The sequence below is a fragment of the Podarcis liolepis genome, assembly GCF_965112155.1.
Source record: "Podarcis liolepis genome assembly, chromosome: Z".
Lineage (NCBI taxonomy): Eukaryota > Metazoa > Chordata > Lepidosauria > Squamata > Lacertidae > Podarcis > Podarcis liolepis.
In genome coordinates this window covers 18,835,621-18,847,950 of record NC_139570.1, presented here as the reverse complement: position 1 = coordinate 18,847,950, position 12,330 = coordinate 18,835,621, and the positions used below count along the sequence as shown (strand labels likewise).

General features: G+C 49.1%; 1 protein-coding gene across 2 annotated transcripts in view; it reads right to left on the bottom strand.

Annotated features, from left to right (window-relative positions):
• NHSL2 (NHS like 2) overlaps positions 1-12,330 on the bottom strand; it is a 118,987-nt gene that overhangs the window by 32,140 nt on the left and 74,517 nt on the right. The window contains exon 1 of one of the 2 annotated variants that reach the window (XM_083484617.1): positions 7,209-7,386. The exons of the other annotated variant lie outside the window; for it this stretch is intronic. The gene's annotated coding sequence lies outside the window, so the exon portion shown is untranslated. Of the gene's footprint in view, positions 1-7,208; positions 7,387-12,330 lie in introns of those variants that run through there. 2 annotated transcript variants of the gene reach the window in all.

Here is a 12,330-nt window from a genome sequence, read left to right as displayed (position 1 = left end):
TAAATCAGCCTGGATCTAACAGGTTGAGTCACTGGAAAGTAGTGGTTGATTGAGCCTCAGGAAATACTCCTTGGCAGCAGGTGAAGTTAAGATAGCGGGACCAATTGCCTAGAGCAGTGGCTAGGCTTTCCATTGCCGGAGGTCTTCAGGCAGAAGCTGGGCGGCCATCTTTTGGGGATGGCTCTTTCACTGAGCAAAGGTGAGGATAGAGTCAGAGAGCTGGAAGGGACTGCAAAGATAATTAAGTCCACCCCCCTGCAATGCAGGACTCTTTTGGCCCTACGTAGGGCTTGAACTGACAGGGACGCCGGTGGCGCTGTGGGTAAAACCTCAGCGCCTAGGACTTGCCGATCGCATGGTTGGCAGTTCAAATCCCCGCGGCAGGGTGCGCTCCCATTGCTCGGTCCCAGTGCCTGCCAACCTAGCAGTTCAAAAGCACCCTCGGGTGCAAGTAGATAAATAGGGACAGCTTACCAGCGGGAAGGTAAACGGCGTTCCGTGTGCTGCGCTGGCTCGCCAGATGCAGCTTGTCATGCTGGCCATGTGACCTGGAAGTGTCTGCGGACAGCACTGGCTCCCGGCCTATAGAGTGAGATGAGCGCACAACCCTAGAGTCTGTCAAGACTGGCCCGTATGGGCACGGGTACCTTTACCTTTACCTTTTTAGGGCTTGAACCCACAACCCTGAGATTAATAGGAGTCTCATGCTCTACCAACTGAGCTATGGCCTTCGAAATCTCTCAAGCTCTATAATTCTATGACAATGTAAGAGAGCGGACACAGGCCCCCCTTGTCCGACTCTAGCACTGTCATGTCTGCAATACCCCCACATTTCCTGCGAAAATGTCTGGAAACCAAAGAAAGGGAAACAAAATCCCCCACAAAGGCTGGAAGAATTTGATCCAAGGTTGCTACCTCCTTCCACATCAGGGCTTTGCCACCTTCAAAGGCTTGCACACCAAATTCGGACATTAGAACGGGTTATATAAATTGGGCCATGGTCCCCCCAATTTCTCTTACAGCACCCATATGCACAGTATTAGTATCACCCATTATCTCCAGTTCCACATCCCTTTGTTTCCATTACAGGAATGTACTGGGGGGGGGTTACCTGCCCCCACACTGAAAGGCTACTGGAACAACGGGGTTTTCACCAACTTGCAGTCCAGAAGGAAATGTTCTGCCTCCTGCGCCCACTTGCCGTTTGAATTCAGGTTGCCATAGCAACCTGACATAATGGAAGACTTCCCCCCTTTTAAATAATTTGACTTGTTGCCATGCCAACAGAGGGAGGTACGCAGGAGCAGATTCGTCACTGAATACTCTTGCCTGCACCCCCCCCCCCAATACTGGAGGGTCCGAAAGGAGCCCAAGCCTCATGCACAAACAGAGCCCAAGCCTAAACAGAAGATGAAAGTTCAGAGACACAGATGCACCCACGGAACTTAAAGCCTGTGGGATTTAACACAATGGGGTGGGGGTCTGAATCTCTGTGTTATGACTGTTCCAAATTCTGCAATATGCATACATTTTTCACCTGGGGTGTTAAAGTCCATCAGTGGTTGTGCTGCAAGAACGACTCCAAAGTTAGAAACTCTAACCTGTGGCCCTCTTGAAGTCAGTAGACTACAACACCCATCATCCAACCCAGCTAGAACGGTCAAAGGTCCAGGATTATGGGACCTGTAGTCCAGTAACATCAAGAGGACCACAGATTTCCCCATTCCTGCTGTACCCTAATGTTTTGTGAATCATTGACAGCAGGAGTTTTCAGTGTGGCACCCAAAACTTACCAGGTATTGTGCCAAAAAAACAGCATCAGAAATGGCAAACAAATCTCCCCAGTGCATTGCTTGCCACATCACCACCAACACTCTCTTGAAATGTGCAGCAAGGACTATAACCCAGGGGGAGAGTGCAGGCTTTCCATGCAAAAGGTCCCACTTTTCAATTTCTGGAACCTGCAGTTAAGGAAGGATTGGGCAGGCCTGTGGAGAATATTCCTGCCTGAAATCCTGGAGGGCCACTGCTCGTCAGAAGTACAGTAGAAATACCCTGCTAAATAGGTAAGCTGCCCCTTTGCAACTTTTAAGGTTACTGTTAGATTCAAACAGCTGTTTTCTGGGCAACCAGTGAAAGGTCAAGCACCCCTCTCCCCAGGCATGCCCCTTGCTTATGCTAACAGACACCATCTGGAGGTTTGCTCAGCATATCCCAGAGCACCTTGCAGCAGATGCACTGTGCCTTGGCAAACAACTATATGAAATCTGTCAACTCAAGATGGATATTCCTGTTCTTGCTAGAAGAAGAGAACATTACAGTATCCATGGATACAGAATGTCTTGTCCACACCAGGTTCTAAGAATCTCAGAATAATGAGACAAAAGCAAGAGAGTCCAATCGAGAAGGGCACTTGGGGGAGGTCGGCATTGTCTATAGGGCTAAATGGAGGAATGCAACCTCTACTGAGATTATAGAATAGGTAGAGGGACCGCAACCTGTTTTGAAGCATAAGAGTGTGCTACCTTCTTGAAGGCAAAACATCCAGAACAGCTATGTAACAGGCAGAAATCCAACATATGAAGCTGTCCCCATCACTGCAACCACATGCTAGGGGAAGCTCTCCTGCTCCTGCTTTCAGTAAGAACACTGGATAGCTCAGGTGTTTGGAGCGTGGTGCTGATAACACCAAGGTCGCAGGTTCAATCCCTGTATGGGACAACTGCATATTCCTGAATTGCAGGCAGGTTGGACTAGATGATCCTCACGTGCCCTTCCCAACTCTACAATTCTATGATTTAAAAAAATCCTGCAAAGACCCACCTAATCCAGTGCTCTGTTCTCATGGTGGCCAACAAGATGTCCAAGGGAAATCTGCAAAGCAAAACCGGAGCAGGACTCTCCTCACATGTGATTCCCAAGCAACTGATATTCAAAGGCATGCATCCACTGAAAATGGAGGGGGAATAAATATTAGAAGCAATATGCCTCTGAATACCAGTTTCTGGGATCTCAAGCATGGAAGGTGCTCATGTCCTGGTTAGCAACTATGAGAACAGGATGCTGGACTACAGAGGTTTCTGGTCTGGTTCAGATACTTGGATCCTGCAGGGAAGAGATAAAGAAAAAGAGGAGACAACTCAACTGGGTATGACCATTTGAAGCAGCGGTTCTCAACCTGTGGGTCCCCAGATGTTGTTGGACTACAACTCCCATCATCCCTGAGCTCTGGCCTTGCTAGCTAAGGGTGATGGGAGTTGTAGTTCAACAACATCTGGGGACCCACAGGTTGAGAAAGGCTGATTTGAAAGCATTTTGCTGCCTGAGGTAGCACATTCCATGTACAAAAGCCAGCCAGTCTGGTCGTTGAATCTTACTTAGATAGCCTCTACTTTTCCTGGGGGCAGCAGGCTAGCTAAGGAGCTACAGCACAGGCCAGCTTTGCCCATGTCCGACCCCTCAGCATTTGCTGCCTAAAGAAGCTTGCCTCACTCTGCCTCATGGTATAGCCGGCCCCTGCTCCAGCGGTTTAGCCACAGTCATATAACAAGCAAGCCCCATACCTAGATTTCAGAACCACCTCCAGCAATTATGGGACCATTTTCAATTTTTTTGAAGAGTGGGAGAAGGGGGAAAAACACACAAAAAACACAGGGCTTTTATTCCCATGTCATCAAGAACTTTGGCTTGAGAACATTGGGTGCTAACACAAAAGAGAGGCAGGATGACTCATCGGATCTGCGCAATTCTTGAAGTGTTTGTGGTCCTGAGAGACTGCAGGGGTGGGAAAACCTTTTTGGCCTGGCAGACCAGATCTTTAACTCCCAACAGGATGTCATTATGATTGCAGTTGGCGACAGGTGGATGGTCCTGCTGCCTGTCAGAGTTGGCCCACAGGGATGGAGGCAGGACAGAACCCCCTGCCCGTCAGCTGATGCGCAGGGAGTTCAACCCTGTTATTATTATTTTTTTGCAGACATCAGTTGTGCAGGCACCTGATCCAGCTACAACTCAACCTGTCCCATCACACCTAGTGTTGCATATGATGTGAGGTATGCAGCAAGCAGGCAAGGTTTAGGGGAAACGGCCTGGTGGGCTAAATCTGGCCCCTAAGCAGGAGGTTCCCCACCTGAGATAGACTATGGGTCTATCTCCTTTGGGTGTGCATGATGACAGTAGGAGGGGCCAACACGAATAGTGGGCAGTGACACCCCTTTTCTCTCTCTCTCATTCACGCATATTAGCATGCATGCCATCCATGCATCCTCTCTCCCACATGTAAAGGTAAAGGGACCCCTGACCATTAGGTCCAGTCGTGACTGACGTTGGGGTTGCGGCGCTCATCTCGCTTTACTGGCCAAGGGAGCCGGCGTACAGCTTCCGGGTCATGTGGCCAGCATGACTAAGCCACTTCTGGCAAACCAGAGCAGCGCACGGAAATGCCGTTTACCTTCCCGCTGGAGCGGTACCTATTTATCTACTTGCACTTTGACGTGCTTTCGAACTGCTGGGTTGGCAGGAGCAGGGACCAAGCAATGGGAGCTCACCCCATCGCGGGGATTTGAACCGCCAACTTCCGATCAGCAAGTCCTAGGCTCTGTGGTTTAACCCACAGCGCCACCTGCATCCCCTCCCACATGTAGATATCCCCTAACTCATCATCCTCTCTTCCCTGGAGTAATAGGCAACTAGCAGCCTGATAATTCAATCCATCCTGCCCAGCAGTTTTGCTGGGGCTTGGCTCCTACCGTAGCACCTGGCCCCCAAGGAACTTAGTCCTTTTCTTCCTGCGTGTATACAATCACTAGTCCACATTCCTATCAACGCAATAGCCATGCTTTGGATGGATGAAAGGCTGAAGGGGCCAGTATCACGGCTTTCCACACAATTACTCACTCCCACTTGACTGGAAATACAGCCAAGGGACTCTTTAACCACCTCCTCCATTTCAAGAGCAACAGATGCTTTGACAGAACCTCCCATTAGTTGCTCCGAGACACAGCCAAAGGGTCTTTTGGAACTTTTCCTCCGTGAATTGCACCAGAGGCTCTAACTGAGTAGCAGCTGGGATGTATCAGAGAAAGAAAGCTGCCCAGAGCCTCTTCTGGGAGGCAGTAGAAGAGCCCCTTGACTGGATCTCTGCTCAAATGGGAGCAAGCAAATGTTTCTGCTGTTTAATCGCGCCTGTTTAAAACAACAACAACAACAACAAAGGGGAAAGCAGGTACCAAGCAGGCAACTGTCACTCTAGACATTGACTTATACAGATAGACCTGACAGTACAAATGCTTTCTGAGGCAGCTGTGCAAGCATCAACTTTGACCATCACACCTGTGCATTATTGCTGCTTGGTTGCTGGGGGCATTCTGGATCTCGGTAATAATGAGGAATTGGGATTTGCCCCTTGCATGCACTTTAAGAGGACACCTCCTCAGTAGATCAGTTAGTGTGGGATTTAAAGCTAGCCCAGGAATAAGCCAGCCCTTCGTCATTCCACTACCAGAGGACAGAAAGTGGGATTTCTCTCCCTTTGGGCCTGAAATTCAGCTAGCTGCTGCAGGCAGAGGAGGCAGAAGGCAGGGACCCAAAGGTAAGAATAAAAATCAAAAGCCCATTTGCACAAGACAGGAACAGGGGAATCTGTGACCCTCCAGATGTTATTGGACTACAACTCCCATGAGTCACAGCTAGGCTGGGGAGGGATAGTGGGAACTGTAGTCCAACAACATCTGCATCTGAACGGCCACCGGCTCCTTGTCCATGGCATATGGGATGCTTCAATTGCTGGGCTCTGGAATTTTAGGACTACATTTCCTAAAAGCCCCTGCCATGGGAAGCATCTCTGACCTAAGGAGGGTTGTGTGGCTGGAAAAAGGAGGGGAAGCTGGGTGTGTGTGGAGGAACAGAGAAGGGGCTACAGGCTGGAAGAAAACCAGCAAAACACCAGCACCGAGTCAGTGGTGGAAAAGATTATTCCTCCTAGCAGTCAGGAGTGCAGGATAGCCCCGGACTTGTTTCCAGAGTCAGGTCACATCCACACCTTTACATTAAAGCACCCTTAAACCACTTTAACTGCCAGGTCTTCTCCAAAGAATCCTGGGAACTGTTGTTCGTTAAGAAAAGTAATCATACAACTGTTATTCTCAGCACCCTTAAAAACTACAGTTCCCGGGATTCTTCATGGGACGCTCTCTAGGGTTTCAGGCGAAATTCCTACCTGAACCAGGAGATGCTGGGGCAAGAACCAGGTTCAAGAACCAGGACATTCTGCAGGCAAAGCAGGTGGTCTCCCCCACTGAGCTGTGGCCCTTCCCAAATATAGGCAAATCTTAAATAGCATTAGTAACCCATTCATCCACCCATCAAAACCCTCAGCATCATCTGACACCTACTATCTCAGCCAAAATGGACATAGAGTTGGAAATCTATGACTGCACTTCCTGCTTTTTTTGCAGGAGGGTTGCTTATTTTGAAGCCGCTGCATGGGGAGCGTGGGCTCTGAATTTGATCATGGAACTGGGAGAGAGGCGGTATTCCCTCTTGTGCTTGTGTCCTGATCTGAATTGCCTTTTGCTGGGTGGAGGGCAGAAGAAAGCAGTTGTCTATATCAAGCCTGGATTCAGGCAACCCCCTGCGGTGCCAACAGCAGCTTACTGGGAGGTGAGGAAACAATGACAAAAGCAGCGCAGGGAAAATTATTATACACACACTTTCCCCCAGCTGCCACTGCTCCAATCGAAATGCAATCCTCCTCGCCTTGCAGCAAGCTAAGGGAAATAAAAGCACTAGCAGATCTCACAAAGCAAGTAGGGTTTTCAGCTCTCAAGAGGTACCTGGTGACAATTAGTGCTTCCAAGCAGATGGCCCTAGGATGTGCTCATAGAATCACAGAAATTGTAGAGTTGGAAGGGAACATGAGGGTCATGTCATCCAACCCCCTACAATTCAGGACTCTTATGCCCAACGTGGGGCTCGAACCCACAACCCTGAGATTAAGAGCCTCATGCTCTACCAACCGAGCTATCCTTAAGCATCTCCAGTTAAACGTGGACAAGGCTGCAGGTAATAGGGAAGACCCTCTGCCCGAGAAGCGGGAGTATTGTTGTCAGTCAGAATGAACAACACTTCACTAGACAGCTAAATTAGTTTGGTCTAGCACATGACACCTTCCTACGTTCTCTACCCCCAACCCCAGCCATAGAACGGACCTTGGTGCAGAAGGAGTCCAGATCTCTGCAGTCCTCTGTCTTCCGTCCCTGTTCTTCTGACCACAAGCACTTACTGTCCAGCAGGATGGGATGGGAACAGACCCCAGTGCCCTAGAGCTTGCATGTCTGTCAGCTACAAGTTCCCTTCCAGAAGCTCTTCAGCTGGGGCTGCAGCTGGTAGAAGTGAACCCCACCCTCAGATAGACCATATGCCCTACATGAGCTAACCGCAATGTTACAAAAATAGCTTGTGAAATGGGAACTGTGGGGAGAAAGGGGCAATTCTGATAATACACAAGGGGAGAAGTGAGCTATGGTAGATTACCACTCCCCCCCCCCCATTCTCTCTCTCTCTTTTTTAAAAGGACTTTGGTTGCACACTGAGTAGTCACAAAGCAAGCGGAAATCATCGGGAGAAAGTTTTATTGGCACAGAGCTGCAGGGATGACAAATCATTCACCTGTTGATTTCTGCTCATTATAAAACCGTTTAAAAAACACGAAAACTTTTCCCATTAAGCAGAAGGGAGTAAACTCATCGTCTCTAGGATTTTAGCTGATCAAGCACCTCTAGCTGCCCACATTTAATCCCATTCTGCTAGGAAAGCGCTGAGCTGCCTTGTTTTTGGTGTTTTAATTTGTTTAACTTAGTACATTCGTCTCTCATCTCTCTTCCGTTATGGAGCTCAAGGCAGTGCAAGGGTTGACAAGACCCAGGACTTTCTCCGTCCAGGAAGGGCTGGCACACACAGAGCATGGCCCTCTGATAAGGACATTTCTTGGCCACTGCAGCCCAACAGCAAGGCCTGCCTAGGAAAGCTGTCGGCAATTAGCCCTCGAGCAGGAGTAGCCAATGTGGTGCCGTCCAGATGTTTTAGACTACAACTCCCATCAGCCCCAGCTTGTGCAATCCATGCAAATTTTATGCAAAGCTGTGCCTTCTCTTTTTGGCGACTGGTAAGTGACCACCCTCCTCCAGGAACTTGGGAGCTCTCTGGCATGGCATTCTCAGAGGGGACCCCTCGCCTGGAAAAAGCAGGACGTACAACAGAATTACCCAAGGCTGCCATTGATGTTCTTGGATATTCTGTACAAGGGTGGTTTGGCTGTGGGCAGGATCCCTGCATTGCAGGGGGTTGGACGAGAGGACCTCTGGGGTCCCTTCCAACTCTACGATTCTATGATAGCAACCTTGGGGTGGCAAGCCCTCTGCTGGACTTGGGGCTCCTGGAAAAGGCCCAGGTTTTCCATCTTCTGGGGCCAGCCCGAAGTGGAAGCCCTGCAGGTTTCTATACTATTTAGAGTGAGTCTTCCACCACCTCCAGAGTCAACACTCTGCAGCAGCTGAGGAAAAGGGTGGCATGCCCCCCTTGCTGTCCCCTATAAAACCATGGCTTGGGACTGGTTTTAAGTAAGAAGGCAGGTAGGGGAAGGGAGGGGTCTGATGGAGGGAAGCCCGCTTGTCCTTGGCAAACCCCACAAAGCAATTTACACAGGAATATTAAAAGAAAAAGCATAAAGTATATAATAAAACAGCTGATAGATGCTACAACGGGTGTGGGGAGATACCTATTGAAAACTAGATCTTCCTTGAGGGCAAGGTGATGCTTTGGTAGCCCCCACAGGTGGTGGCTGGGGGAGGAAGATCACACACACATGTACAGTTTGTTTATATAATCCAGCTGATCCGAGAGTACACATTCATCACGGACTGCTTCTTGTGTCATAATTTTTAATTATTAATAGTAATGAACATTCTTAACTCTTTCATTTGAGGAAATCTATACCCATCAACCAAAAAACAACCACCACCCCCATGTCTTTTAACAAGCCACTTTCCCTTATTTGCTTATATTTGCAGTTCTGGGAGTGTATGCCACTATTTTGGTCCAATGTACATAAAAACAAGCTGCTAAACTTGTTAAATGCCAATAAATTAGCAAGTAACTGAATCTGAGGCTCGTCCCCTTTTGAGTTTGAGGTCCAGGACAAATGACTATCCTGTCCCGTCCCCTGTCCCCCATCTGATTGGCCCTGGAGCCATCCTGAATTTTCTGCTGCATAGTAATAAGAGGTCACCTATTACCCACTTTCAATTTCTATGCCCTCTAACTTTGCCCCTCCTCCTCCTTAGAAACAGAGGAAGTGGCCTTATAACAAGTAAAGCAAACAGTCCATCTAGCTCACTGGTTTTTTCAGCCCCAGAGTTAAAAGTGGTTAGAACGAGGAATATAAATTTTGCATTTATAGACATGCTCTATGCTCCACCCAGACCAGTGAGAAGCAGAGCTCAAGGACACTTCTCAGCTAAGCTAAACCACAAGGTCCTTCCTGGAGATGCCAGGGATTGAACCTGGGACCTTCGAAGAAGATGCTCTTACCAATGAGCTATATATCCTGCCTCCTGGCACTGCTTGCTTGCTCACCTGCCCTCCGTGAGTGAGCAAACAGTTGAAGGAGCAAGAAGATGGAGCATTAACCCTCTTCCACATCTCAACAGCTCCTTCTAAGAATTGAAGTGAATCAGGTCCAGGAGGAGAGACATGGGACTAGGTAAAGGTAAAGGTAAAGGGACCCCTGACCATTAGGTCCAATCGCAGACGACTCTGGGATTGCAGTGCTCATCTCACTTTACTGGCCGAGGGAGCCGGTGTACAGCTTTCGGTTCATGTGGCCAGCATGACTAAGCCACTTCCGGCAAACCAGAGCAGTGCACGGAAATGCCGTTTACCTTCCCGCCAGAGTGGTACCTATTTATCTACTTGCACTTGACGTACTTTTGAACTGCTAGGTGGGCAGTCAGCAATAGTCAGTAGCTGGGAATCACAAGGGATGAAACCAAGGTAGAGCATGAAGATTCTTAACCTTAGGGTCATTGCTTCAAGCCCCACCCTGGGCAAAACATTCCTGCATTGTAGGGAGTTGGACTTGGTGAGCTATGACTCTTGTGTTCCCTCCCAAGTCTAAAATTCCAAGATTCTAAGCTGTTCTGCTGAGGTCCTGCTTTCAGGCTTCCCATGGGCACCTGTGAGAACAAGATGCTGGACTAGGTGGGCCATTTCATCTGATCCAGAAGGGCTCCTATGTTCTTAAGTGGCAGAAGAAAGAGGCCACAATCAGTAAGACGGAGCCCACTGAGATCAACTTGCCCAAGGTTCCCCTCCAAAACGGAAAAACCCAGCACTAGGCTAATCCCAGAAGGTCAAAGCATCTGAAAAAGAACAGAATTTGATGTTGGTGGATAAAAGACAAGGGGAAGTGTGGTGGTGGGGCAGGAACCACCACATCAGCACTCTCAGAATAAACTGAACAAGTAGTAACTGGAAAACAAAGGAAGGGGGAATCCCTTCCAAAGAACATTTCCTTTTAATAGACCTGGCTAAAGATCTTTCCACAGAAGTACAGGGTGGAACAGTGTGTGTGTGTGCACGCACAGCAAGTTCACTAGCAGGAAATGTGTGCTTCTGTGCATGTGTGCAAATGTGTGCTGCCCTCACAGGCCTGCAGTCCAGCCCCGCAGAGCGTGGGAGATGCACAGCATCATTTGAGCACACCATGTGCTGTTCCAGAGCTCAGCCAGGGCAGGCGGCCAAAGAGCTTGCTAATAGCCTGTCTGAGAGGCGCATAAGTTCCACCTGCTGGCTGTGGTGGCAAACCACAGCTCCGACGGACGAGTGGAACGGCTGAGAGCGAGGCACCTAAAGGGACACGACAGGATGGCGCCGTGCCCAGGCACACAACCTGGAGGGGCGAAGAGCACAGCTGTCGTGTGCCAGCCTGCCCTTGTGCCAGCCTGCCCCTGCAGAACAGACCTCCTGTGACACCCACAACAGGGTGAAGCTGCTCTGAAAGCAGGTTGCTAAGGAACCCATCCTCCTGCCCTCAGGATCATTGTTCAGCCAATGGCAACATGCTCCAATGACATCATGAGCCTTCAGCATGGCATGAACGCCATGTGCCTGGCTTGATTTCTCCCTTCGCAACGTGAAAGAGGGTGCTGCTCAGAATCAAGGCAATTGCCAGGCTCCTCCACACCTCTTTTAAAAACCAGGAGTGCTGTGTTAACAGTCCCTTCTGCCCCATGCACAAAATAATACTGCCTCCTCCCAGCTGCATTTCATTTTGAGCATTTTAAAGCTTTCTGTCTGATTTGTGGTGTCTTTATTATCACTAACCTAGTGTCCTCTGGATGGTTTGGGACACAGCTCCCATCCATCCCCGCCAGCTTGTGGGAGTTGTAGTCCAAAACACCAGGTTGGCAAAGGCCAGCATATAGCAATAGCAAGCTTGTTCTCTGAGGCTGCAGACACACCGTATATTTAAAGCACATTCCTGCCCCCCTCAATATACCCCACCAGTGTCAAGCTCTGTCCTTTCTCAGATGCTTTGACCTTCTGGCATTAGTGTACTGCTGGTTCCAGGGTTTTTTTGGGGGGGGCAGGGGGCTGGTCAAGATGTTCTCAGCTCTGCCCCTCTCACTGCATGTGGCCACTTTCTTCTTACAGTTAAGAGTCCTGAGGAATCAGGAATCTAGTCCAGCATCCTGTTCCCACAGAGGCCCAAAGAATCCTGGGAACTGTAGTTTGTTTAGGGTGCTGGGAACTACAGTTTGTATGGGTAAACTATAATTCCCAGTATTCTTTCCGGGGGCATGATGTAAATATATGGTGTGTACACAGCTTTAGTCAAAGTGGCACCACCCATGCTCAGTATATGTGTGTGTGTGTGTGTGTGTGTGTGTGTGTAAGGGGGAAATCTTGACTAACCCAATGAGAACTGGGAATAGGTTCAGAATGCTGACTGGCTGCAGGAAGGGGTTAGTTAGGGAATGGAAATGGAATATCTCGGAAAGGGCACACATTGCTGCTGGGCACCCTGAACAAGAGCACTCCACACCCAAGTATTGTGTTTTCTATCTGTAACCCATCTATTTGCAAGGGGGCTGATTGGGTAGGCAGCCGTGGGGCTGCAGAAGCAAGCAACACATGCCAGCAGTTCTAATTCCATAGCAACATCTAGCATTCCCCAGAGAGCTTCCAGCTAGTTGGAAACCTTTTATCAGTTTTGGCAATCTGGATCTGGCGGCTGCAATTTTCATTCAAAATAACCTGGAAAATAATGCA